Source organism: Bos javanicus, chromosome 15 (assembly GCF_032452875.1).
Source record: "Bos javanicus breed banteng chromosome 15, ARS-OSU_banteng_1.0, whole genome shotgun sequence".
Taxonomy (NCBI): Eukaryota; Metazoa; Chordata; class Mammalia; order Artiodactyla; family Bovidae; genus Bos; species Bos javanicus.
The window spans coordinates 7,441,355-7,468,355 of NC_083882.1; the positions used below are offsets into that span (position 1 = coordinate 7,441,355).

The 27,001-nt window shown below is 42.0% G+C and overlaps 1 long non-coding RNA gene across 1 annotated transcript; it reads right to left on the reverse strand.

Annotated features, from left to right (window-relative positions):
• Positions 1-968: 968 nt before the first annotated feature.
• Positions 969-13,000, reverse strand: LOC133261650 (uncharacterized). The gene is made up of 4 exons (XR_009741067.1): positions 11,354-13,000; positions 3,838-3,996; positions 2,527-2,588; positions 969-1,899 (listed from the first exon to the last, which is right to left on the reverse strand). It is a non-coding gene; the product is annotated as an uncharacterized LOC133261650 (long non-coding RNA).
• Positions 13,001-27,001: the final 14,001 nt, after the last annotated feature.

The following is a 27,001-nucleotide window of genomic DNA, read 5'->3' on the forward strand; positions in this document are numbered from 1 at the left end:
TGAGTGCCATGTAGGGTCTGTATGGGGATCGTTTCACTGGCAGGGCAAACACACTGCACTGTGTTATTTCCCCTGATGGTGACTTCAGGCATCTTCTTGCCTGTTCTGTGGACCCCCTGATGGTGACTTCCAGACTTGAATTTAGAGAAAAATAATCTCTTGCCATTTAGAGAATACTATTTAATCATCCACCCTTCTTAGTCCCCACAAAATAGGATTGATATTGTCTGTGCAAAGTGGTGTTAAATTGCTCCTAAATTTTCTGATTCATCTCTTTGGATATTTTACTAGTGAAAAAGTGCTGCCTTCACTGAACCTTGGAAACAAAGTCCAGTGTGTGGTGTGTGTGTGTGTGTGTGTGTGTGTGTGTGTGTATGTGCACACGTGCATATGAAATACTTGTCCTGTTTTCTTTTGCAGCCAGTGTAGATATGTAAAAGCTCTTTAAGTTGTACTTTTTATTGTGACTAAAAAGATGTTGGCCAAATAAGAACTTTTTATTGGAGAAGTATCAAAGCCACAGACAATTGTGTTTATTTGGTCAAATGACAGCACAATTTTGTACCATTTCCAAGGGTCTTTATAGGTGATTTCCTACATATGGCAACAGATGGAAAGGAAAAAAATGTGTAGACAGAACTTGCAAATACTTATCTGTTATTCTCAGTATATTCTACACTCCTCTCAAAATATATAAAATAAGAATTTGCATTCATGAGCATTTACCAAGAGGTTGCTATTATGTATTGATAATGTGAGGCAATATCTAAAAGAAAGAAATGAAGGTTCACACTTCAGCTACCCAGACTATCAATATTTAGATGATGCTGGGCATTGACTGGAAGTGCTGCTTTAAACTCAATAAAGAGAGGCTTCATATGCAAAATTTTATTTTAAAGATAAAGTGGTCACAGAGAATCTGGTTAGCCCCAACTTTGATTTTGTTTACATCAAAAAACCTTTATGTAACCAGATCTGAAAATTTAGCTGAGATTTTACATTAGGTGACTTTTGTATTTATGGTTATCACTTAATTGAAAAGTTATTTAGTGATACAGAAAAGGTCTGTTTTCAAATGTTCTGTGACAATATTTGAATCAGAAATTGTAAAAATCAAACTCATACCAAATGCACTACCCATGAATTAAAATAACCTAAATGCAAAAACCTTGTGTGTTATGCCATGCAAGAGATTGGCCTCCATGCCAAGCAGCATTCTATGACAGCAAATGGGCTTGATTCTAGAAGATTCTACAGAAGATATTTAGATTCCTCAGCACTCCAGCCACCAGGAGCACCAGCAGCTCCGCAGTGGCCAGGCTTACCAGGTAACAGGTGGTGAGTTGGACTGACTTTTGATTGACCTGACAAGATGTAAGTTTTAGGAAATGCAACAGGCATGATGGTGGCCCCCTCAGTAAAAGGCAAAGTGCTACGTGTTATTATTCAAATTATATGTCCTGAGATCAACATATTTCCTTCAAAGGGCAGCTGAACTGGCATCTTTTCTCATTTCCTTTTAATTGGAAGATGATAAGAGAAACCAAGCATATTTTAAGAAAGGGTTTAAGAATTCCAGCAAGAGCTTCTTAATTTCAAGGCATACTGGCAAAGGATGGTCAAAGCACAACCATCCTGCAAAAGTCTCAAGACCACTGGCTTTAAATCATGTATTCATGTTGAATCTGCTTAACCTTTTACAATTAGGGGATTAAGAAATTTAAATGTGTTTATCCAAACTGTTCTCTCTCATACTTCTTCTCTGAGATTTGGAGCTTTCTGGACTTCGGGTCCCAGAAGGAGGACAGAACAGTGATGTCTGATACTCTGACCACACAGCTCCTCCCTGAGGGCCAAGCCTGCCCACTCCTGGGCCTGTTTTACTCTGCTCTTCTTACTCTAAAATTGAGAAATAATACAAATTCAATGTTATTTTACTAGGTGTATAAAATTAATCACAAGAATCTACTGTCTGCTTAAAACTTTGCCAGGGATTAAGAGATAGAAAATGCATCTGACCTCAAGGAGACTGCAACCAAGTAAAGAAATGGGACTTAATACAACTATAAGAAGTGCTTACTGAATATTCACCATCTGCTAAGTACTGTGATAAATGCTTTCTGTGCTCTGTGTAATTTAATATAACAATGCTTACAATGGGTTTTCCTGGTGGCTCAGTGGTAAAGAATCTGCCTGCCAAGCAGGAGATGAAGTTCAGTCCCTGGGTCGGGAAGATCCCCTGGAGAAGGAGATGGCAACTCTAGTATTCTTGCCTGGAAAATGCCATGGACAGAGGAGCCTGGCAGGTTATAGCCCATGGGGTCACAAAAGAGTCAGATATGACTAGACAACTAAACAACAGCAACCAATGCTTACAATAGCTGTATAAGGTAACTATTATTACTATCCTCATTTTAGAAATGAGAAAACAGAGGCTTTTAGTGGCTAAGTGACTTGCATACAGAGTAAGTATCAGAATCAGGACTAAAACCTAGGCCTGCTTCACAACAGAGGTCTCGCACATACCTGGGATCTTGACCAGCTAATCTGCAGTGTGATTGCCTCAGTGCAAAAGCTCATAGTTCAATCTGTAGGGGAAGAAAAATAACCTGTACCTGAAAATCCAGTGTTCCATTGTATACCCAGTCCACAGGCACATAATCACATTAATCAAGGAAGGCTATGAGTAAAGAGAAGATCTGATTTCAAAAGGATTGTAGATACAAAAGAGAATAAGAGATGGAGATGTATATTAAGGGGAGGGGGGAGCATACAGTGAGCAAGACCAAGAGTTGGACATGAGTCGGGGGCACAGAGGAAGAGAGAGTGAATTCAGTGGCTGTGACTCAGGCTGAGGAAAACAGATTGATTTTGGACAATCTATCCCACCCATCAGCACTATTCCTGTATGAAAGAATCTTATCACTATATGAATAGTTTTTTTTTTTAATATGAATAGTTAAAAAAGAAAAAAAAATATACTAAAATTTCAATTAAAATGGAGAGACTATGCAGCAGTATTTGCCAACCAGGCAGCCTGACCTAAAAGTGCTCCAATAGAATCAGTCTGTACCAATATCCAGCTTCAGGCCAAGGAAGAGCTGTTTCTCCAAGTGCCACAGTCTAAGTATAACTTTTATCTGTTCCAACAAGCAGGTATAGCTTCCTTCTTCACCCTGAAACCATCCCTTGGGGTCACGTGCTAGGTGTTCCCACCACTCTGCTGAATGGTGCTGGGTGGGAGGTTCTACTGTAGTTACAGCCTCTGCCCAACTAGAGGCTGCAGGTTAAATCACTAAAGAAGCAGAAAAAGATATGAATTCTTTTTTTTTAGATCTGAATCTCATTTTCATATAATTAAGAAAAGCCTTTTTAGTAAGTACACATTGTTTAAAACTGTTTATTTAAGTACATTTTAGTGTTTTTTTTATAGTTTAGCCTAATCTAAAAATGATATAGTATACATTAATATATCCTTTGAAAGTGAGATAAAGGAAATGAGTATATAATCTCTGTTTTACAGAATACTGGAACAAAAGTCCACTTCAATATAGGCAGACAATTTGAAGTACAGAACAATAAAATATTATAGAATAAAAAGGTAAATTTATTTCCTGGTTGAATTAGCAATAAGAAAAAATACCAAAAATGTCAGAACTAAAATATTAACAGTATCAAAAATTTGGTCTTAATCTGTTTTGATCATCTATCACTGTACAGAAGAAGTCATCTAGAGATTAGCTCAAGGTGGCAGAGTAGAAATTCTCCTCCTTATGAAAATACCAAAATCACAACTGGCTGCTATACAAGCATCAACAAGAAAATGCTAGAACCTACCAAAAAGGATGTGAATTCTTGACCCAGACCTCTGTGTTGTACTTGGGAAACTTATCTGAGCAGCTTTCCAAGTGAGCAAGTTGATCACAGGTTGTGTAGGAGTACAGCTCAGCATCTTACCACTGACAGTCAACTTCAAAATTCAGCTACCATAGAAATCTGTTACCATAGAAAACATTGACTTTTCTGAGTATTTACTTTTATATGTGACTACCTGAGGTTAGAGATACACCACAAACAAAAGACTCAGGTAATGAAGGCAAATTAATTGAATCATTAGAATGATTGCTCGAAGTTTCTTCTTTACTTTGTATTTACAGCAACGACTGTAAATATTTCTGTGGACACTTTTAAAAACTTTCCCAGTATGAATTTGATAACACCTATTCTCAAATCACAGAAAGTTTTCATTTTGAAATCAGTTTTTGATGAGACTTTTGTACAACTGAGTAAATAGCTAGAGATACTGACCAACTGTATGATAGGCTTTTTTTATATTAATGCCATTTGACTGATATATATCCAGTGTAGGTGGATCATGGGGACATTGATTCAAGTTTTTCAAACTCTTTGAAAATGACAAAGCAAGCAGCCAACTTATTCAATGATAAGGGGAATTATACCTACTAAAGAGATCATATTAGTCATAGTGCTAAAAAATAGTTTTTCAGATTCATAATAGTCATCATACTCCCTAAGTATCATGTTATCAAAGACATTGAAGTAAAAACTAAGAGAAATATTGGTATGTACAGAATCTAAGAATGGTTTACTTTCTTCTTTTTCTAATGGCCACTCTGAAAGCCGTAAGCTTCTGTCATTATCTACTGATAAACTATAGGAACAGCGTGTAAAAGGTAGACAAATAGGTATGCCCTCTAGTAAATGCATAGAACATTAATATTTTTTCCTAAATCATTAGAGGAAACCTTGATGACGACATTTAAGAAATGAGTTTTGGACGCGACTGCCCTGCCTTTTTGTCCTCATCGTTGTCCATGAAAATAGACTTCTGAATCATTACAAGAACAGTCTCAGAATAAATTTACTAATTATCATGTCTGAGACTAAAAGTACTATGGCAACTCTCTGCTTCTGCCTTAACCTTTCCAGTATTTTGTGATTCAGTCGTCTGACATTTACCCTTCACTCTCCTTCAGGAAATGGACTATCCTTCAGAATAATTGGAAGAAGTAAAATTTCAGTGTTACATGATGTTTTAAAAAATGTTATCATGTTTTCATATTGCTGCTACTATTAATATGTAGAATAATATTATAGACACATATACATAGTTTGTCATTATATTTAGTCTGTAATCATATAATGCATGTAAAATATATGCCTGTTTTATATATATAAATCAAAACAAAGGCATTTTTCAAAATATGGTTATAATCCTAGAAAAAAACAATTATGCTTGGGCTTCCCTGGTGGTCCAGTGGTTAAGAATCTGCCTGCCAATGCATGGGACATGGGTTCAATCCCTGCTCCTGGAAGATCCCACGTGCTGCAGAGCAGCTAAGCCTGCTCGCTCTAGAGCCGATGTTCAGCAACAAGAGAAGTCGCTGCAGTGAGAAGCCTGCACACTGCAGTGAAGTGGCCCTGCTGGCCACAACTAGAGAGAAGTCTGCACGCAGCAATGAAGACCCAGCACAGCCACAAAAAATAGATAATGCTTACAAATCTGCACTTTTTGATTGTTTCTTTTCTCATTTGTCCTTTTCTTTCATTTTCATTTCAATGATTTCAACTTTTCCCTCTAGTCTCTGTATCTACCTCCTCTACTGAGTTTCTTCACCCTAGTAGTTCAGAGTATACGTTCTAGAGCCAGAACATGGGGGTTTGAATCTGACCTATGACAATCATCAGCTGTGCATTTGTCATTAAGCTGTTTAACCACTCTGAGTATACTAAATTCTGCAGATGAAAAGAAGCTAACATCACCTTCTGCATAAAGTTACTGTGAGGATAAAATGAGTTATCTTAGACTCAAAAATCATTCTTGCCGTGTATAAGTATTTGGTTAATGGTAGCAATTGTAGAGAAAGAATGTGGTTCTCAAATTCTACCCTGTCTTAAATCTCTCCCTCCTAAATCTCATAATATTGTATGAAATTTATGTTTCAACTCATGTTGCTCTGATTAGTTGGAAAATGTGTCTGGAGCACTGTGCTAAGAAAGGATCTGTTGAGATCAGTAAGAAAGAAATATACAGAGACTAGATGAGAAGTTGGCCCTCTGGCCCAACTTCAAAGAAGGTTTTCCTTCCTTGAAAAAAGAAATCATATTTGAATAATATTTAGAAAACTCTTAAGGCATATGTGTCACTTTTGCTTGTGATAATTTTGTATTGTTATAAAATATTATCACAAAATATTTTAGGGCAGGTACTCTTAGATCTCAATCAAAAAATTTTTATTTAAAACCTATTATATTCATTGCAATGTGCTGGGTGCCATTGCCAATAACAGTGATAGAAACAGAAAACAAGTAGTTTATATAGAATCAGTAGTTTGATGGGGCCTACTTTATTCATCCTAGAGAGCTATACAACACTTGAGAAGAAATTCTTTACCATGTGCCAAGTAGAAAATGAAGCCTGGACTCATTTGTCAGTGTGTTTTGACCTGGGCTTTACACGAGGAGTATCTAATGTTACTTTTGTTCCAGGAACTTTTAGGCATCTCCCTGCCTAGTACAGATACTGGGATGTTGTAAGTGTCAGCAATAGGTGGCTTATTCAGTCATTTCACTTAAAATTAAAACAATAATCAGGATTCATTTTTTACCCTCCAGGAGCCTTAGTCAGACACAGGAGTCAGACATGTCGCCTGTTCGATGCTGTGAAAGCCCCCAGGCGCGCATCAAGGTATTGGGAGTGAGGTGTGTTATTTCACGTCAATGAGACTTCTGGTTGGAAGTAACATATATTTCAAACAAGCCTGCCCGTAGGCTGACACATTGTTCTTTCCACATCCTGGAAATAGCGGTATTGGAAACACATCTGTGGTGGCTTGGCACAATGCTTGCTCTCATACAGGCTGTCTTAAATAACGTTTCCCAGAGCAGACTTGGAATGAAGTCATGCTCCCAGACCCAGGATAAACTGATGAAGAGTTGGGAAAAGCAGGACAGGGAAGGAGAAATCCTCACAAATGTGTGATGCAGGCAAAATCCCACTAAGGCTTCATTTTCCACTTGGCAGATGGTAAAGAATTTCTTCTCAAGTGTTGTATGGCTCTCTAGGATGAATAAAGTAGGCCCCATCGAACTACTGATTCTACATAAACTACTTGTTTTCTGTTTCTAGTACTACTATTGGCAATGGCACCCAACACATTGCAATGAATATAATAGGTTTTAAACAAAATTTTTTTTGATTGAGATCTAATAGAGTACCTGCTCTAAAATATTTCATCAACCTGGAGGAAGTTCTGCCTCTGATCCATTGGTCTTCATCTAGGAGCTGCCCCAAGAGGACAAAAACTCCCAGGCTCTTTGAGTAAGGCTTCAGTAGCCCAAAGCAGGCCTGCAGAGAGCATGTCAGGTACAGACACTTAGAAGCAAAAGCACACAGATGTCAGGGAAGGGTGCACTGTAAAGGGGTCTGCTAGCATCTGGAGAAGCCCCGACAACACCCGCTCCACTCCCAACGTACAGTGGGCATGTACCTTTTTTTTTTCTTTTCTAATTAATTATTTTTGGGTCATACTGGGTCTTTGTTGCTGTGTGGGTTTTTTTCTGGTTGCCACAAGTGGGGGCCCCTCTTTACTTGTGGTGCATGGTCTTATTGTGGTGGTTTCTCTTGTTGGGGAACACAGCTCCAGGGTGCTTGGGGGTACTCAGGCTTCAGTAGTTGCAACACGGGCTCAGTAGTTGCGATGCCCAGGCTCAGCAGCTGTGAGTATTCTGAGCACAGGCTCAGTAGTTTTTGTGGTGCACGGGCTTAGTTGCTCCACAGCATGTGGGATAGTCCCATGTCTTCCCAGGGGTCAAACCCATGTCTCCTACACTGGCAAATGGATTCTTTACCACTGAGTCAACAGGGAAGCCCCAAGAGATTCTTGAAACCAAGGAGATTCTGCGTTAGTCATACTTAGGGTTAAACCAAGCGGTGTCTGTACGCATCAGAAACAGGACTGTTTCCTGAGGCGGCTGCTTACTTCATTGAACTAGATAAGTGTTGAGAGTTACACACACATGCTGGACCGACATACCTCATGAGGCAGCTAGGCCCTTAAGATTATCCACCAGTTGGCATTCCTTTAAGTAGAGGTATAATACGTTCCTTTGAAATGTAATTTTAATAAGGGTGATATATTAAGCAGTTATGAACATCAAACTGAAAGAATTTATGTAGACCTCTGGATAAAGAGGTCCTTTATAAAGAGGTCCTCATTCCTCATAAAGAAGAATGAGACCCAGAATTGGTAACTTTAGATGAAAGTGGGTCCAAGAAAAAAAATCTAGAATATGGGGCTGTTCAATTAGACCACTTTACAACCAATCATAGCAGTTGTCCTTAGCTTAAAGCACAGCAGAAATGTAACAGAAGGCTGTGGAGAATGCAACAGCTCAGGACAGCTTTAATAAAATGCATCAAAGAGCATCAATGACTAATGATTCCCTTACAGGTCCTACTTCACAATACTCACAACACTGTTGCCACCAAAAAAGGATTTGCATGAACCCTCAAAAAACATATATTGCATCTGTGTGCTCAGGCATGTCTGACTGAGCATGGACTGTAGCCTGCCAGGCTCCTCTATCCATGGGATTTTCCAGGCAAGAATACTGGAGTGGTTGCCATTTCCTTCTCCAAAGGATCTTTTCAACCCAGGAATCAAACCCGTGTCTCTTGTAATTCCTGCTTTGGCAGGCAGATTCTTTACTACTATGGCACAGGATTTGTGTCACAGGTACTTACAGGGTTCCCAGCACATAGTGGGTGCTCAAAGTATATTTCCTGAATGAATATACATATTGGATGAATGTGTTTGGTGCCACTTGCTACTCCAGGAGGGCTTGCTCTTCCCTAGGAGAAGAAAAACAGAACAGGCCTTGGGCAGACAAAACTCCTGAGAGAAACCCTTTCAAGACTTGCTGTCCAAACACTTTGACAGGAGACCCCACTGACCTCCTGCAGGCTCTGTCAGCATTGCAGTATAGTGAGGGACACAGATTCTAATGCTGCAGGGCTCTCTCTCTCTGGTCACCATAGAGGTGTACCCTAGACTGACAGAGAGTACACACAAGTCTGGCCTGACTTGGGCTCTTTTTTCCACTTTTTGAGAAATTTATTCTGGTCCCAACCTCCTGGGTATCACCTTTCATCTACATCAGAAGAGAGATTAGCATTGAGAGGAGGTCTGCCTAGGTGACATAGTGCGATCAGAATTTCTAGGGAGAAAGGGGCAGCAGGAAGCTGCCTTTATCTCTGCTACTTTGGTTTCCTTTATCATCAGAGGAGGGGAGTAATCCTTGCTGTGCACTTGACATCCTGAGATTATAGTGAAGTGCAAAAAAAAAAAAAAAGTGATATCTCTAAAATGTTTACAAATTGCCCCACAGAGCAAAGCAGCCACCCTGAACACAAAGTCAGTGATGGAATTTCACCCCATAAGAGTTGTCATTTGCTTGGAATAATTGAGACTCTTCTACCAAAATCTCATTGTTAAGTACTGGGAAAAGAGCAAATATCAACCCAGTCTTTGGTTTCCTGAAAGGAGCTAATCGGTGGGTCCACTTTGGCTTCTACCATTCAGAATTCCTTTCATTCTCTTTTTTTAAAAAAATTGAGGTGTAATTGACCTAATACATTATGTTAGTTTCAGATGTATAACATGATGATTTGTTTATATTGTGAAATAAGCACCATGATAATTCTAGTTAACATCCATCACCACAAATAGTTACAATTTTTTTTTCTTGTGACAAGAACTTTCAAGATCTACTCTCTTAGCAACTTTCAAATATACAATACAGTACTATTGACTATAATTACTGTGTTGTACATGACATCCAACTTGGGCTTTTTTGTTCCCATTATGCCTGGCTGCTGACCAAACCACAATGTATTCTATCCCAGATCTGGGAGGTCACACTGACACAGTTCAGGCAGGCTGGCGACAGGACCTGCGAGGAACCAGGCAGGCTTGCCCCACCCTGCTGATGCCAATATGTGGCAATGTGGTTCAGAGAGATGCACATAGCTTTTGAGACAGACCTTGAAGGACGCTTGCCTCCCACCTGCTGACACTGCCTTGAACTTAGAGAAATGTGGAACATTTCCGAGGGGCTTATTTTCCTCAGTTGCTTAAAAATGCCTTCCTCATGACTTCCTCATAAGGATTAAATAAGAGCATGTACAAGAAGCACTGTTTCTCTAAGGACAGTACAACTGAACATCTTTGTCAGACATTGGGTGATACAATCCTCAGACATCTTTTACCTTCTGTCCTCCCCAGATACCCAATTCACTTTTTAAAACTGAAGTAGACTGATTTACAATGGTGTGTTAGTTTCAGGTGTACAGCAAAATGATTCAGTTATATGTACATATATATCTATTTTTCAGAGTATTTCCCTTATAGGTCATTACAAAATATTGAGTATATTTCCTTGTGGTAACCTATTTCATTTATAGTAGTGTATATATTAAACCCAAACTCCTAATTTATTGCTTCCCAGTTCCCCTTTGAAAAGTGTTTTTCATGTCAGTGGGTCAGTTTCTGTTTTGTAAATAAGTTCATTTGTATCAGTTTTTTAGATTCCACATATAAGTGATGTACAATATTTGTCTTTCTCTGACTTCACTTAGGATGATAATCTCTAGGTTCTTCTATGTTGCTACAAATGACATTATTTCATTCTTTTTTATAACAGTAATATTCCATTGTATTATAAATATACCACATCTTCTTTATCTGTTTCATCTGTTGATGGTCATTTAGGTTGCCCAACTCACTTTTGAGATAAAATAATCCCAGGACACACCTCAGGATATGTATCTGGATCAATAAAGACCTGGTTGAGGCGTTCACTGACCTTTGCCAGGTGTTTGGGGGAGGGGAGTCATCCAGAGAAATATCAAGGCCCACACACCCCGTTTTGTCTGTAGGCCTTGGTATCCTAAGTTTCCCCTCCAAACTTCACACATAATTTGCCTTCAATGTAGGGTTGCTCTTTCTGATGGGGATAGCTTCATCCTGGGCTTTGTTTTCTGGTACCCCCAGGGTGTGGATGGCAGGGGCTTAGTTATTGGCACCCTCAGTCTTATATCCGTTCCTCAAAGTTACCACTCCACAGGCTGAAGGACTCTACTGCTGAGTCCTAAATACACCGGCTCTCCGAAAGCCCACGGGATCAGAAACTCCTTGACAACCCCGTGTGAGGCCCTCGTGCTCAGGCCTCCTGTCTCCTGGAGTTTCCGTGCCCCACCTGAGAGACAGTGCTGAGAACAGCGAGTTCGACACTTAATTTGCTGTAGAATAAACACGCTTTGCGCACCCACCTATAGGAGGCACTGCCCTGGGGGCCAAAGGCCGAAGGAACCTCTGACTCCTCTTGGAACCCGTATTCAGGAAGGGGAAGTAGCCTAGAAGTAGAATAACTAAGCGAAGCGCGCAGGGTGTTAAAAGGGGACGTGTGCTATGAAGAAAACTGAGGCGGTGAGGGAGCTGCAATTTTAAGCAGGGTGGAAAAGGCCTCGTGAGAGAAGACCGAACGGAGGTGAAGGAGGGAGTTTGGCACGTACGTGAGGAGAACGGTCTCATGGGCCCACCTGAGAACAGAGACACTGAGGCGGGAGAGAGTCTGCTGTATCTGAGGAACAAAGGGGAAAGGAAAAGGGTTGGAGCAGAGACGCGAACGGAAGAGCTAGAGACGAGAGCTCGGACTGGAAATGCGAGCCGGCCAGGTGGGAGGAGCCTTGACGTCACAGACGGCCAGGCTTTTACTCTGAGTTTTCCTCAGGAGCTTTGGTGGGATCTTCAAGTCAGTGAGAGCAACATTCTTCTCCAGCTACCTGCCTGGGGCCTGTTTTAGACCCTCATTTCTAGAAACTGGTGGAGGTGGTTTAGTCGCTAAGTCGTGTCTCACTCGTGACCTCATGGACTGTAGCTTGCCCGGTTCCTCTGTCCATGGGATTTCTAGGCGAGAACACTGGAGTGAGTTGCTGTTCCCTTCTCCAGGGAATCTTCCTGGCCCAGGGAGCAAACCTGCATCTCCTACATCGCCAGCGAAGAATTTTTTACCGCTAAACTTCCAGGGAAACCCGTTCTAGAAGCTGAGCCGTTTTTCTTCCTCTCATGCCACCGTCATCCCTGAATGGCACTTTGGTGAGATGTCAGGAGCATCAGAACTGGCTGGGTCAGAGTCCGCGTGGTGATGCTCTCCGCACACCTTTGCTCTTGGCATACCTGCAGGAACGGGGTCAGTCACAGCCCTGTTTATACTCTCTCTGATCACAGCTTATACGTGCAAGCTTCAAGCTGAGTCTTTCTCTCTTTTCCCCTTTCTTTCCCTGTAACTTCCTTAACATGGACTACGTTGCCCTTAGCATGCCAGGAAACTGGCACCAGTCTCGGGGCTTTCTGAATATCTACTAGAAGCTAGTGACAGATACCAAGCTGCCTGGTGATTAATGGGAAGATTCTGTGCCCACTTCTCTGCCCATTTCTATCAAGAAATGACAATAAATGTATCAGAATGCTTGCCCCAAGAATTACAGGTCAAGAGGGGAGCTGATGAAGGAAGGAAGAACTTGCCATCATTTTCTTCACAAAACTGACTGACTTGAGCAAGTATTTCAGGACGAGCAAGATGTACTTGGTAACTCAGGGCTGGTGTGAGCCATGTATTGGGGTCACCCTACAGCATCACTCCCTAGTAGAGAAGGGTCGATACTGTGGTTCTTAATTTGGCAGATTCAGCTTGAGTACCAGTGTGCCTTCCAGCCTCTGGAGCAGTGTGCTGGTAGCCCAACGCTAGCTCCATGGCTTTTCCAAGGTCACTGGTGGTCTCTAATAACCCTGCTCATAACCATGGCCTTTAAGAAGGTGCCCTGAAGACTGTGTAAAGAGGGAATGCCATGAAGGCCTTGACTTGTACAAGGGCCACACACAAATTTCTCCATCACATTTTCTTCACTAAAAATGCATGGGACTCTGCTGTGACATTTGAGTGTTGCAAGTAGATGCGTTCAACTATAAAATAAATCAGTTCTAAAACTATACAGATTCTTAAATGATAACATTTTTATTTTATAGTTTTAAGTTTTCATCATTCAAAGATCCTTATTACTTGTAGAACATTTAGTAATCATCATCAGCCACAGTTGTCACCTATAAATCACTCATCAAGGCCAGATTTGTGCTAGGTCTCTACCTCTGTGGTCTCATGTACTGTCCAGATACCCTGTGAAATAGGTATTACTGTTTTAGCAGAAATGAGAACATTCAAGCTCACTCAGATCACATAATTTGGGCCTCTCTGGTGGCTCAGTGGTAAAAGAATTCATGTGCCAATACAGGACATATGGATTCAATCCTTGATCTGGGAAGATCCCACATGCCCCAGAGCCACTAAGTCCAGGCACCCTAACAATTGAGCCTGTTCTCCAGAGCCCAGGAGCTGCAGCTACTGAAGCCCACCTACCCTAGAGCCCATACTTCACAAGAGAAGCCCCCGCAATGAGAAGCCTGTGCACTGCCACTAGAGAAAAGCCCACACGGCAACAAAGACCCAGAACAGACAAAAATAAACAAATAAATAGAACTATAGATCACATAATTTCCCCCAAACCCTGCAGCATTAACTGTGCCTCATATTACTGTGGTAGAATCAGGACTTAAATACAGGTCTGTTTTAAAACGACAGTGCTGTAGATGCAGTTCAGGTTTTGGAATTAAAATGCCTGTGATTCACAGTGGTGGTCTCTGTGGACAGATGGATAGAGGGCGGCTTGCATGTGTTTAATGGCATTGCTCAGGGAGTGTTACAGTACTGCACAAATGGAAGGATGTGTCTTAGCTCCCACTGGAGTGTCCATCCCACACACTCTTACAGCCCACGGAGAACACTACTCCTGAGCTGGGTGTGACGGCAGAGGTCTGCAGAGCCCCTGGCGGCAGGGACAGCTCCCACTCTGCAGCACTGGATCCTGAGATCACAAATATGAAATATTTACTTAAGTTGGTCCCAAAGGGCCCAAGAAGCTAACATACAAAGAATGGTTTTGCTGCTTATGTCATTAGAATTCTCTTCCATTTCTTTGTCATATGGGGTAAAACAAACCTCAGCTCCACAGTAGGAATGAATTGGCGCTCAAGCTCTGCAACTGATAAAAGAGATACATAGGAGGTTCTGATAAGTATACAGAGTAAGTTTGGTTTAATTCTCCTTACAAAGCATTTAACTCAATATGATATAAAGGTAACTAAAATATTTGTTCATAATTACTGTGCCCCTCTGCTCATTTTTGTTGGGATCCCATTTCCCATTTGACAGTTAAAGTCAATTTTCTAATACTCAGAGTAAGAAAATGTCAATGAGTAGTCCCCTTGGAGAATACTTGTTTAATGTGCACTAGTTTTCTTTGGGTGTGCTTCGTGTGATGCCTTACATATTTGCTTATTTCAGTCTTCATAGCAGTCCCTATACTGAGGTTTAGAGAAAAGAAGGAGTGAACATGTTTCTTGCTTGAGACCAATATTCTAATCCCAGAATTGTTAATGGAAAGGCTGGTACTTTATGCATGTATTTTACATAACCATAAAAGAAGAAACTATTTTCAAGAGGAGGAGTGTTGAAGCAATCATCTAGTTCAGGTCAAGTTGCTCCTGTCTATCAGCAGTGAAGTTAGACAAAGAAGAACAAATTGTTTTTGAATTTACCAGGCAAGATCTACCAGGAGCCTACCAAGAAGATCTTGCCTGGAAAATCCCATGGACAGAGGAGCCTGGTAGGCTGCATGCAGTCCATGGGGTCGCTAAGAGTCGGACACGACTGAGCGACTTCACTTTCACTTTTTACTTTCACGCATTGGAGAAGGAAATGGCAACCCACTCCAGTGTTCTTGCTTGGAGAATCCCAGGGACGGAGGAGCCTGGTGGGCTGCGGTCTATGGGGTCGCACAGAGTCGGACACGACTGAAGAGACTTAGCAGCAGTAGCAGCAGCGGCAGGCAAGATCAGCCGAAGGCATATTGACAAAGGTCAGCCACTAGAGGGCGCCATTGCCCCACTCTGTAAAGCCCTCCTAGGATGTTACCCTGCTTACCTTCTGAAGCGATCCAGGTGAGAGATTCCCAAAACTCTCACTCTGTCTCTGTATCTGTCTGTCTCTCTCTCTGTATATATATATAAATAGATATAGATATATGTTCCTGCACCTATTCTCCACAAAATCCAGGAAATCAATAAGAAAATGTTCTTTTTAGCAAGTAGGAAATGGTGCTTTATGGTTACAGATAACTTGATGTCTTTGAAACCGTCTTCAAAAGATTTTTTAACTCACTAAAAATATTTTAAAATAAATGGCTAAATGAAACCCAGGAGGGAAACAGTAGCTCATGTTGAAATTGAGCTAACTGAAACTAGAATTGAAATAATTCTAATTTTCTCTTTGTAGGCAGAGTGGATTAGTCTGTGAATAACTAGCTTCACCCAGTTCTGTCAGGAAAATCAGTTTAAACTTGGATAGACAATGATCTCTAATCCGTTTCCCCACTACCACCAATTCTAAACTCTCATCCAGCCACCTTACTGGACAGGGTATTAAAACAGTGAGCAATACAGGGACTCTGGTCCACATTGAGCACTTCATAACTGCTGGTTGAAAAATTACTCCAAAGACTCCAATCTCTGCTCTAGTATCCCCGACAGTAACAAGGTGATGGTGACCTTTGCCAGCTACGCCTCTTGCCACAGGTCCTGAGCTATCAGTAGTGAGCGTGTTGAAGATCAAGCTTAGATGATGTTTAGATTTGTCCTTTTCCTTCCAGAGGTTACAGACGCAACTCACACTTCTGGTATATGCTTCATAAATACCTGATGAGTTGAATAAGTAGGAGCTGACTCTAATTAGGAGTAACAGGTGAAACTGAGTCCTGGAAAACTGAAGATGGAACCACTTAAATGGGAAAAAGTAATGGTAAAATCCGCTCCCGTGTGTAACCACCTCCCATCAGTAGCAGTGGCTGTCCCCCCACTTTAATTAACTCAGAAAAAGAAATAACTTGGCCCAAAGGCCGGTTTGCAGGATCCAATGAGAGGGTGAGAGAGACAGAAGCAGCACAGCGAAGATGCTCTAATGGGTTTTCCACATCGAGGTTGATTGACTGTTGAGAAAAGAAAGAACAGCTTGTACTATTCTGGGTAGCATGAGCACTGTAATTTGTGACAGCTATAGGTCATGTATCTATTTTTCTGTCTGACAAGGACAGGGAGCAGCTGGTGGCTGGTACAAACCCAGATTGGCTTGTTCAGACTGTGAACTCTGGAGATAGAGCCTGGATTTTCAATCTGAGCTATACAGGAGGTAGCCTGTGGGGTTAGTGCAAGTATATCTGTGAAAACATAACTAGAGTGAACAGATTTCTGGCTGCAGGTGGGAAAATGAAGCTTAATGATTCTAAGAGCTCTGTCCTTAATTTCCTTCTGAGCATGAAAAGAAAGTTGGTTTTATGCCTCTCTCTTGCCTCTCCTCTCCCAGCTTCAGTTTAATTAAGTCTAACAAACATCAACCAAGTTTTTAGGCCTCGCGGGGTGCTGGGGGTTGAGACAGTGAGGTGAGTGTGGCTTGTTCCTTGTGCCTCCAGGACTAGTTTAATGCAGAAGGTAGACACGTGAGCACACATAGGGTGGTAATCGTGACAATAGATTTATGCGTGAAAGCTACAAGATGCAGCAGAGAGAGGAGAGATTTATTCTATTGTTGTAGATAAGCCCTCCAGGCTCCTCTGTCCATGGAGTTCTCTAGGCAAGAATACTGGACTGGGTAGCCATTCCCTTCTCCAGGGCATCTTACTGACCCAGGGATGGAACCCAGGTCTCCTGCATTGCAGGCAGATTCTATACTGTCTGAGACAGCAATGAAAGTGACAGTCGCTCATTCGTGTCCGACTATCTGCTACCCATGGACTGTACAGTCCATGGACTTGTCCAGGCCAGAGTACTTAAGTGGTAGCCTTTCCCTCCTCCAGGGGATCTTCCCAACCCAGGGATCGAACCCAGGTCTCCCAGCAGGGATTCTCATAAATAAGAACTGTAGAAAACTTCTCAATTCATGCATATGAGAAGACCACACTAGGAAATACAAATGGCTTCCCAGTGCACAATTCTAACTTTCCCCTCCTGTAAATTGATGAGAAAGAGCTGAGTGGGGAAAGGACACATCTAGATAGCGATCCGTTCCTCCCAACATGCCCCAAGCCCTGCTTTCCCTTCCAGGCCAAGTGGTGACCCTCCTTCCTGGGGCTGTTCCTCTGGCAGCTGCTCCACTGATGCTCCCAGGATGGTACCATTATAAGATCTGTGCACCAAACTTTATTTCATGATTTTTTTTCTCCTGCAAAATGGTTATCTTCATTTTATTTACTTTAGACATAAAAAAAAAAAATCCTAGAAAATGTGTTTTGTCTTTTACAGGCCAGAAGTGCCAACATTTCCCCTAAGAAAAGGGCATTAGCAAACTCCATGGAGTTAAGTCACAAAGTGAATGCAAGTAATTAAATGCGGTAGTTTAGAGGGTCAAGCATACAGGGTTTCCTGACATCTTCTACTTGTTCTTTACAAGCCCATTAAGTCTGTGTTGCTTTTCCCTCTAGTGTCTCCCACTCCTCCCCACACCTTCCCCAGCCCTCCTGTCACAGGTCTTCTCCCTGCCTGCTTCTGATACCTCAACACAGGCCTCCTCATATAAGCTGTCAAATTTTGGCAAAATTAAAACCATTTAGTCAAAGTTGCATGTCCTTTACTTAAGGTCTGGAATCCACGGGTTGGGGAAGTACAGTGCTCATGGCAGTGGAGCATTCTGCCCGAGAGGTTTGGGATGGGGTGAGTTTTAACAGATTTAGAAGTAGCAACGTAGAAACAGGGCATAACTGGCTGGAAGGTCAAAGCCAAGGCAAAGCAGGTCCTACTTTCCAGGGAAGGGTAAGGTCCCTAGAGCTGAGTTGGAGGACTGCATTTGCGTTTGTTAGGTTTCCTTGACAAGAGTTCCCCCTAAGTGCAGGCTGACATAGGTTTAGATTTGTGATCTGAGCTGGGGTCTCTGGGACAGCCTCCGTCTTGTGGTCTTGATATAGGAATGAATATTATTAACATCTGACACGTCTCCAGGAAAAAAAAAAAAAGATGGCCAAGAGGAAATTCCTGATGTCCCCTCGCTACATGAGTGTCACTGTATTCACTTCTGGGCACTGATGAGGAATAAGCAGGGTCAGGATGGAAAACAAGTCTGTGTATCTCAGAAAATCTCATATTCTTAGAATAAATGCATGCCTTTGGATTCTTAATGAAAGTGATAAATTTATAAATATTGAAGTAAATTCTCCATGTTAAATGAAGAAAATTCATGGAGATTTTAGAAGACATTACATGTAGCAACTGGAACATTCCACAGTGCGGCAGCAAGTCACTTCGCATGTGTGGACAGTCCCCTGAGGCCAGATGGAGCCTCATGATCAACAGAAAGCCAACAGCAAATGTTCCTACAGGGATATGCCTCCCAAACCCTGGGATTTTCTGTATCAGCCAAGCACTTAAGTCTTTAGACACTTTTCTCTACTTGAGTCCGTCATGCCCATCTATGTGGCAATGAAACCCTAATTCCAGAGAGGACTTGGCAGAGGGGTTCACTCTGAATCAACTCAGGTTATCTTTAGGCCACAGCATGTACCAGAAAGCCTCTGCATGTACATGCATCCTGGAGAGGTTTGCCAAACGTGGGATGGTGGTGTACAAGAGGTTTAAGGACAAACCGCAGCCTAGGAGGCCTTCAAACCAAAGGGCAGTGTAGACTCATGGCTGTTATATGCATGCATGCTCAGTCATGTCCGATTCTTCATGACCCCCAAGAACTGTAGCCCGCAAGGCTCCTCTGTTCATGGGATTCTCCAGGCAAGAATACTGGAGGGGTTTGCCATTTCCTCCTCCAGACGATCTTCCCAAATGAGGGATGATGTAACTGGCTGTTATAGTGTGTCACATTAATAGGAAAGCTTTATTTTGGAAAATCTTGAAAGTTTTAGTGTTGCTAAAGGTATATCCAGGGACACAATCCACTTGCCTTCACTGCCAAATGAATTCACATTGTGACCTGTTTTCCACAGCCACCATAAGTTTGTCTTCTGATGAGACTCATTTGAACCTTGGAAAAGGGAATGAAAACCATTAACTGTACACTTTACAGTCTGGATCTGCCAACACTTAATGTTGAAGGCTGGCAGTGGCCACAGGACTGGGAAAGGTCAGTTTTTATTCCAGTCCCAAAGAAAGGCAATGCCAAAGAATGTTCAAACTACTGTACAATTGCATTCATCTCACACACTGGCAAAGTAATGCTTAAAATTATCCAAGCCAGGATCCAACAGTATGTGAACCGTGAAATTCCAGATGTTCAAGCTAGATTTAGAAAAGGTAGAGGAACCAGAGATCAAATTGCCAACATCGACTGGATCATCAAAAAAGCAAGAGTTCTACTTCTACTTTATCAACTATGCCAAAGCCTTTGACTGTGTGGGTCACAACAAACTGGAAAATTCTTCAAGAGGTGGGAATAACAGACCACCTTACCTGTATCCTGAGAAATGTGTATGCAGGTCAAGAAGCAACAGTTAGAACTGGACATGGAAAAACAGTCTGCTTCCAAATCAGAAAAAGAGTACGTCAAGGCTGTATATTGTCACGCTGTTTATTTAACTTATATGCAGACTACATCATGTGAAATGCTGGGCTAGATGAACTATAAGCTGGAATCAAGATTGCCAGGAGAAATAGCAATAACTGCAGATACACAGATGACATGACGCTTATAGCAGAAAGCGAAGAACTAAAGACCTCTTGATGAAAGTCAAAAAAGAGAGTGAAAAAGTTGGCTTAAACTCAACATTCAGTAAATTAATATCATGGCATTCTATGCCATCACTTCATGGCAAGTAGATGGGGAAACAATGGAAACAGTGACAGACTTTATTTTGGGGGCTCGAAAATCACTGCAAATGGTGATTGCAGCCATGAAATTAAAAGATGCTTCCTCCTTGGAAGAAAAGCTATGACCAACCTAGAGAGCATATTAAAAAGCAGAGACATTACTTTGCCAACAAAGGTCCATCTAGTCAAACCTATGGTTTTCCAGTAGTCATGTATGGATGTGAGAGCTGGACTATAAAGAAAGCTGAGCACAGAAGAATTGATGCTTTTGAACTGTGGTGTTGGAGAAGACTCTTGAGAGTCCCTTGGACTGCAAGGAGAGCCAATCAGTCAATCCTAAAGGAAATCAGTCCTGAATAGTCATGGGAAGGACTGATGCTGGAGCTGAAGCTCCAATACTTTGGCTACCTGATGAGAAGAACTGACTCATTGGAAAAGACCCTGATGCTAGGAAAGATTGAAGGCAGGAAGAGAAGGGGATGACAGAGGATGAGATGGTTGGATGGAATCATTGACTCAATAGATTTGAGTTTAAGCAAACTCCAGGAGTTGGTGATGGACGGGGAAGCCTGGTGTCCTGCATGGGTCGCAAAGAGCTGGATATGACTGAGTGACTGAACTGAACTAAAAGTTGAAGGCAGGGACTACAGTTAGACCCTTATGTTGCAATAGATGCAGCCAGGATATTAAAATCAAATTGTTTTCAGTCTTGAGGGCTCTGGCTGCAGGAAGCTCCATAGAGAGGGGGAGCAGGGATCAGCTCTATTCCAGTTGATTCTGGAACCTTAACACCTCACTCATTAGACAGAGGATGGCATCCAACATCCTTCTCATCCCCCCACCTTGCATTTTGCAGGTGTCAGTCTCTGGGTCATTACTTGTAGAAAGTTACCCTGTAGAAATCAGGATGGACTCCATGGGTTTTGTGGTAAATAATCTTGGCAAGTACTATCTACTCTATTTCCTCCTGAAGAATCACAATATGTCTTCTTGGTTATTTTAAAGACTCTGAGAAATTCTGAAATCAAAACATTTTCATTTTTTTTGTATTCCTTTACACATTTTTTTTAGTCCAGCATTTTAAAATTTTATTTAACCATTATTAAAAGATAAAGTGAGGCATATTGAATATTTTAAGAATTTATTTAACAGCAAAAGAGACACAGATATAAAGAAAGACTTTTGGACTCTGTGGGAGAAGGTGAGAGTGGGGTGATTTTAGAAAATAGCATTGAAACATGTATATTACCATATGTGAAATAGATGACCAACCCAAGTTCGATGCATGAAACAGGGCACTCAGGACCAGAGCACTGGGACAACCCAGAGGGAAGGGATGGGGAGGGCAGTGGGAGGGGGGTTCAGGATGGGGGACCCATGTACACCCATGGCTGATTCATGTCAATGTATGGCAAAAACCACTACAATATTGTAAAGTTATTAGCCTCCAATTAAAATAAATTAATTAATTTTAAAAAATTTTAAGAAAAAGAATCTATTTGAGCAAAATCAGTTTGTATCAGGCAGCAAAATGCTGAAGTGGTTAGGAGAACTCCAGTAGGAGCTAGAAGAAAGATTTATAAAGTGAGGAACCAAAAGAAAAAAAAAAAATATATATATATATATATATAGTTATTATTATTATTGCTTGGCTATGGCTTAAAGCCCTGTAGGCTGTTTGTGACTAGTTGTCCTCAGGTTTCTGTCCTTAACCTTGGGGTCATTACGGGCTTAGATTTGGTTGGGTTACATAGGTCACTGTGATGTTAGAGTTGCTTCAGTCTAATGGCTTTCAGGTTTAATTAATTTTAGACCATGAAACCATTTTGGCAGAACAATTACTGGCATCTCAAGCAATGAGTGTTCAGCGATATGCAAAAGTGACATGCACCTCACACAACAAATAAACGTGGTACAAAGCTCCCCTTGAGTGAGGAAGGATACTGATGAATGTTTATGTGAACTCATGCTTTCGGAGCCTCGGGGAGTACCGTGATGTACATGGTCAGTACTGACCAGGTGATTCTTTGCTTACAAGTGAGGGTGCACTACTTGGTGGAAGTGATCACTAATTTCAGCTCAAAAGAAAGGTGATTGGCACAGCAATCAAAGGGCTCGAACCTTTAGATCTTTCCATCAGACCACAAAGGGGCTCTTCTTGTCACGTCACAAAAGCCTTGGGCCAGGTGGATTCTGAATCCTCAACAGAACCACATAACGATTCGCCTCGGGTGGGCCACATGTGGAACAGGCCTGTGGCTCCCTCATGGACCACCTGCCACACTAGACGCATAAGCGAGGGGAGGGAAGGGGAGACCACACAGACTAAGATCAGAAGTTTCCTTGCCCTTTAATGATCAGCAGTTAAAGCCGATTTGGAAGGGGAGCCCTGAGCATAAATTGAGAGACTCTGGCCTGGGAGGCTTGAACTGGCCTCACATTCTTCCAGCCCTGCTGTAGTTAAGTGTTGTAATTTATAGCTCTGTTGTGGATGGGAGTAGGCTTGGGAAACAGAATTCTTAGTCTGAGAGTGTAAGGGTGGCTTGGGGACAAACAAGTCATTAATTGAGGTTGTTTACCAGAGATCTGAGGAAAATATCCAAGAGAAAAAATTCCTCAGGAAAAACAAGCCCTGATGGAGGTTCTTACGTTCTGGCTTTTTTTCCCCCTCTTAGATCAACACCAAAGGCTCCTCTTTTCATTTGGACCCTCCTAAACGCAGACTCAAGACAGGATGGGTGCAGAACAGGCTTACTCCAAGGATAAAGTGGGGAGAAGTCAGTGAGGTGGGCAGAGTCAGGCACCCATGAGGAGAAGGGCCGAGAAGGACAGTGCAGTCGGGGGTGAGGAGGCTGATTCAACCTGGAGAGTATCACGTCTCTGCCACCCCAGCCACTGTCTCCTCATCCTGTCTGGTCAGCTCTTGGTCACTGCTCAGGTTCACCAGGCCTCTGAGCTGCGGCACGCTGCGGTCTACATCCAGGATCTGTCTTGTCTCTGTGGAAACCAGACTACGACTTATATGGAGATATGATGGGGACCATGAGTGCTCATATTTTAGGGGATTTAATGGCGACGTCATCCCTCCCCAGAGGAACTATGTCAATCAGCATCTGCAGTCTGGCTGGGGTCTGGGAATTGAGCATGGAATTGTGGTTTTGTGTTGGAGCAACTGTCCCCAGCCTCCCGCTCCTCCATTCTTCCTTTTTCTGGCAGTAGATTTTTTATAGCTCCCTTTTTGGCTGCTGTCCACTTTGCTCCTGGGAACGATATGCTCAATTAACCATCTACAAAACTCCCTGAAGATCAGGCCCTCTGGCTGCCCTCTGTGAATGCTGGTTATTATGTTAATTATGGCCTCCTGGCTTCTGGCAGTTAAGTGCTAAGTACTGCCACCTCACCTTTAATCCCCCAAGGTTCCATCTTCCCCGTGGATACTAGTAAGCCCAGCTCTGTCAGTTCTGTGACTGCCTCTCCCACTGTAAGCACTGGCCTGCAGAGGAAAGTTGCCCTAAACTGCTGTCCTTGTCATCAGTACATTACTGGTGACCTTGATGAATGGAGTGTCCTCTGGATCTTCCTGCAGAACAGAATTCTGCTGGCCCTTCTGCCCTCACAGAATAAATCCTTGCTGGCCTGCCCATATCCCTCAGCCTCTTTATTCCTTTCTCCACTGTCTTCCAGGACTTAAACATTTGCACTTGACTCATTTTGAGTGATCAGTTTCTCCAGGTTTCCAATAGCCTCCCTAGTAGTGAATTTGCCTCCCCTAGGGTCCTTGCCAGGGTGGGTGTTAAGTTCAGTGTCTTGAGAAATTTCCCCCAAGTCAATGAATTCTTGCATGACCACTCTTAAATTCCATCACCTTTGATCAAATACTCTCAAAATCCAATAATGATACAGGATAGCCAATTTTTGCAGCTCCTCTCAGTATATAATCTCTTCCTTCTCTTATCAGGCCCAGCATATCTTCAACGGGTTATCAGTCTGGGATACAGGAGATAAAGAAGGAGAAGCTCTTATGAGGGGGTGCCTCTCACCTTGTTGGACAGAAGTCTCTGTTGCATCTTTCAGTATAGAGGAAAGTGTTGGCTCTTATTAAAGAAGGGTAGCTACTTGATGCAAACTCTGAGGATTGTCCAGGGTGTGTGTACAGAGCCAACATTCTCATACTCATCGGTGTACTTCTCAAATCCCTCATTCCATTTTTCAGGGTCTCAAGTTTTCTCAACTTTTTCCAAGCTTTCTCACCATTTTTACATCTTAGGAGTTCCAACTTCAACATTTAGATCTCTGTTCAGCTATTCAACTGTGTCAACTTTCCCACTGCAGGACATAAGGTACTAAAGAAGCCCTCTGGCACTCACACTTAGCTTTTAAATGCTTTCAAGGTCTTCAGTTTTTCATTATCTTTGCCCAGGACATAAATATAATTTAGCGGTCACTGACAAACTTCTCTGTCCCAGATATTGCCCTGCCATGTTTTGCAAAAGCTTGAATCTTGTACCTGTAGTGATGTTCCCCTCCACTGAGGAGTTTCTCCAGTTACTGCTTGTGAAATACTTAACATTTCAGATGCCACCTTGTGGCTGAGACTACCCACTTTCACTTCACTTCCTTTCAGAAAAAGTTAAGATGGGATTTGATTTCATGAAGGAAATATTAATTAAGAATTAGGGATCCACCCACCTCATTAGAATTGACTCAAAAGCATTCTTTTTTATGGCTGAGTAAATATACCTGTGGCGGATTCAGTTCAATATTTGGCAAAACTAATACAATTATGTAAAGTTTAAAAATAAAATAAAATTAATTAAAAAAAAAAAAAAAAAAAAACTCCAGTACTTTGACTACCTCATGTGAAGAGTTGACTCATTGGAAAAGACTCTGATGCTGGGAGGGATTGGGGGCAGGAGGAGAAGGGGACGACAGAGGATGAGATGGCTTGATGGAATCACCGACTTGATGGACGTGAGTTTGAGTGAATTCTAGAACTTGGTGATGGACAGGGAGGCCTGGAGTGCTGTGATTCATGGGGTTGCAAAGAGTCGGACACAACTGAGCCACTGAACTGAACTGAACTGAATATTTAATTACTTATATGTACCACAACTCCTTTAACACACACATATATATGGAATCTAGATAAAAGGTAGGTATGAACCTATTTATAGGGCAGGAATAGAGAAGCAGATGTAGAGAACAGACCGTGGACATGGCAGGGGAAGGAGATCAGATCAGATCAGTCGCTCAGTCGTGTCCGACTCTTTGCAACCCCATGAAACGCAGCATGCCAGGCCTCCCTGTCCATCACCAACTCCCGGAGTTCACTGAGTCTCACATCTATTGAGTCAGTGACGCCATCCAGCCATCTCATCGTCTGTCGTCCCCTTCTCCTCTTGCCTCCAATCCCTCCCAGCATCAGAGTCTTTTCCAATGAGTCAACTCTTCGCATGAGGTGGCCAAAGTACTGGAGTTTCAGCTTTAGCATCATTGCTTCCAAAGAAATCCCAGGGCTGATCTCCTTTAGAATGGACTGGTTGGATCTCCTTGCAGTCCAAGGGACTCTCAAGTGTCTTCTCCAACACCACAGTTCAAAAGCATCATTCTTCAGTGCTCAGCCTTCTTCACAGTCCAACTCTCATATCCATACATGGCCACAGGAAAAACCATAGCCTTGACTAGACGAACCCCTGTTGGCAAAGTAATGTCTCTGCTTTTGAATATGCTATCTAGGTTGGTCATAACTTTCCTTCCAAGGAGTAAGAGTCTTTTAATTTCATGGCTGCAGTCACCATCTGCAGTGATTTTGGAGCCCAGAAAAATAAAGTCTGACACTGTTTCCACTGTTTCCCCATCTATTTCCCATGAAGTGATGGGACCGGATGCCATGATCTTCCTTTTCGGAATGTTGAGCTTTAAGCCAACTTTTTCACTCTCCACTTTCACTTTCATCAAGAGGCTTTTGAGTTCCTCTTCACTTTCTGCCATAAGAGTGGTGTCATCTGCATATCTGAGGTTATTGATATTTCTCCCGGCAATCTTGATTCCAGCTTGTGTTTCTTCCACTCCAGTGTTTCTCATGATGTACTCTGCATATAAGTTAAATAAACAGGGTGACAATATACAGCCTTGATGTACTCCTTTTCCTATTTGGAACCAGTCTGTTGTTCCATGTCCAGTTCGAACTGTTGCTTCCTGACCTGCATACAAATTTCTTAAGAGGCAGATCAGGTGGTCTGGTATTCCCATCTCTTGAAGAATTTTCCACAGTTTATTGTGATCCACACAGTCAAAGGCTTTGGCATAGTCAATAAAGCAGAAATGGATGTTTTTCTGGAACTCTCTTACTTTTTCCATGATCCAGCGGATGTTGGCAATTTGATCTCTGGTTCCTCTGCCTTTTCTAAAACCAACTTGAACATCAGGAAGTTCACGGTTCACATATTGCTGAAGCCTGGCTTGGAGAATTTTGAGCATTACTTTATTAGTGTGTGAGATGAGCACAATTGTGCAGTAGTTTAAGCATTCTTTGGCATTGCCTTTCTTTGGGATTGAAATGAAAACTGACCTTTTCCAGTCGTGTGGCCATTGCTGAGTTTTCCAAATTTGCTGGCATATTGAGTGCAGCACTTTAACAGCATCATCTTTCAGAATTTGGAATAGCTCAACTGGAATTTTATCACCTCCACTAGCTTTGTTCATAGTGATGCTTTCTAAGGCCCACTTGATTTCACATTCCAAGATGTCTGGCTCTAGGCCAGTGATCACACCATCATGATTATCTGGGTTGTGAAGATCTTTTTGTACAGTTCTTCTGTGTATTCTTGCCATCTCTTCTTAATATCTTCTGCTTCTGTTAGGTCCATACCATTTCTGTCCTTTATCGAGCCCATCTTTGCATGAAATGTTCCTTTGGAATCTCTGATTTTCTTGAAGAGATCTCTAGTCTTTCCCATTCTGTTGTTTTCCTCTATTTCTTTGCATTGATAGCTGAAGAAGGCTTT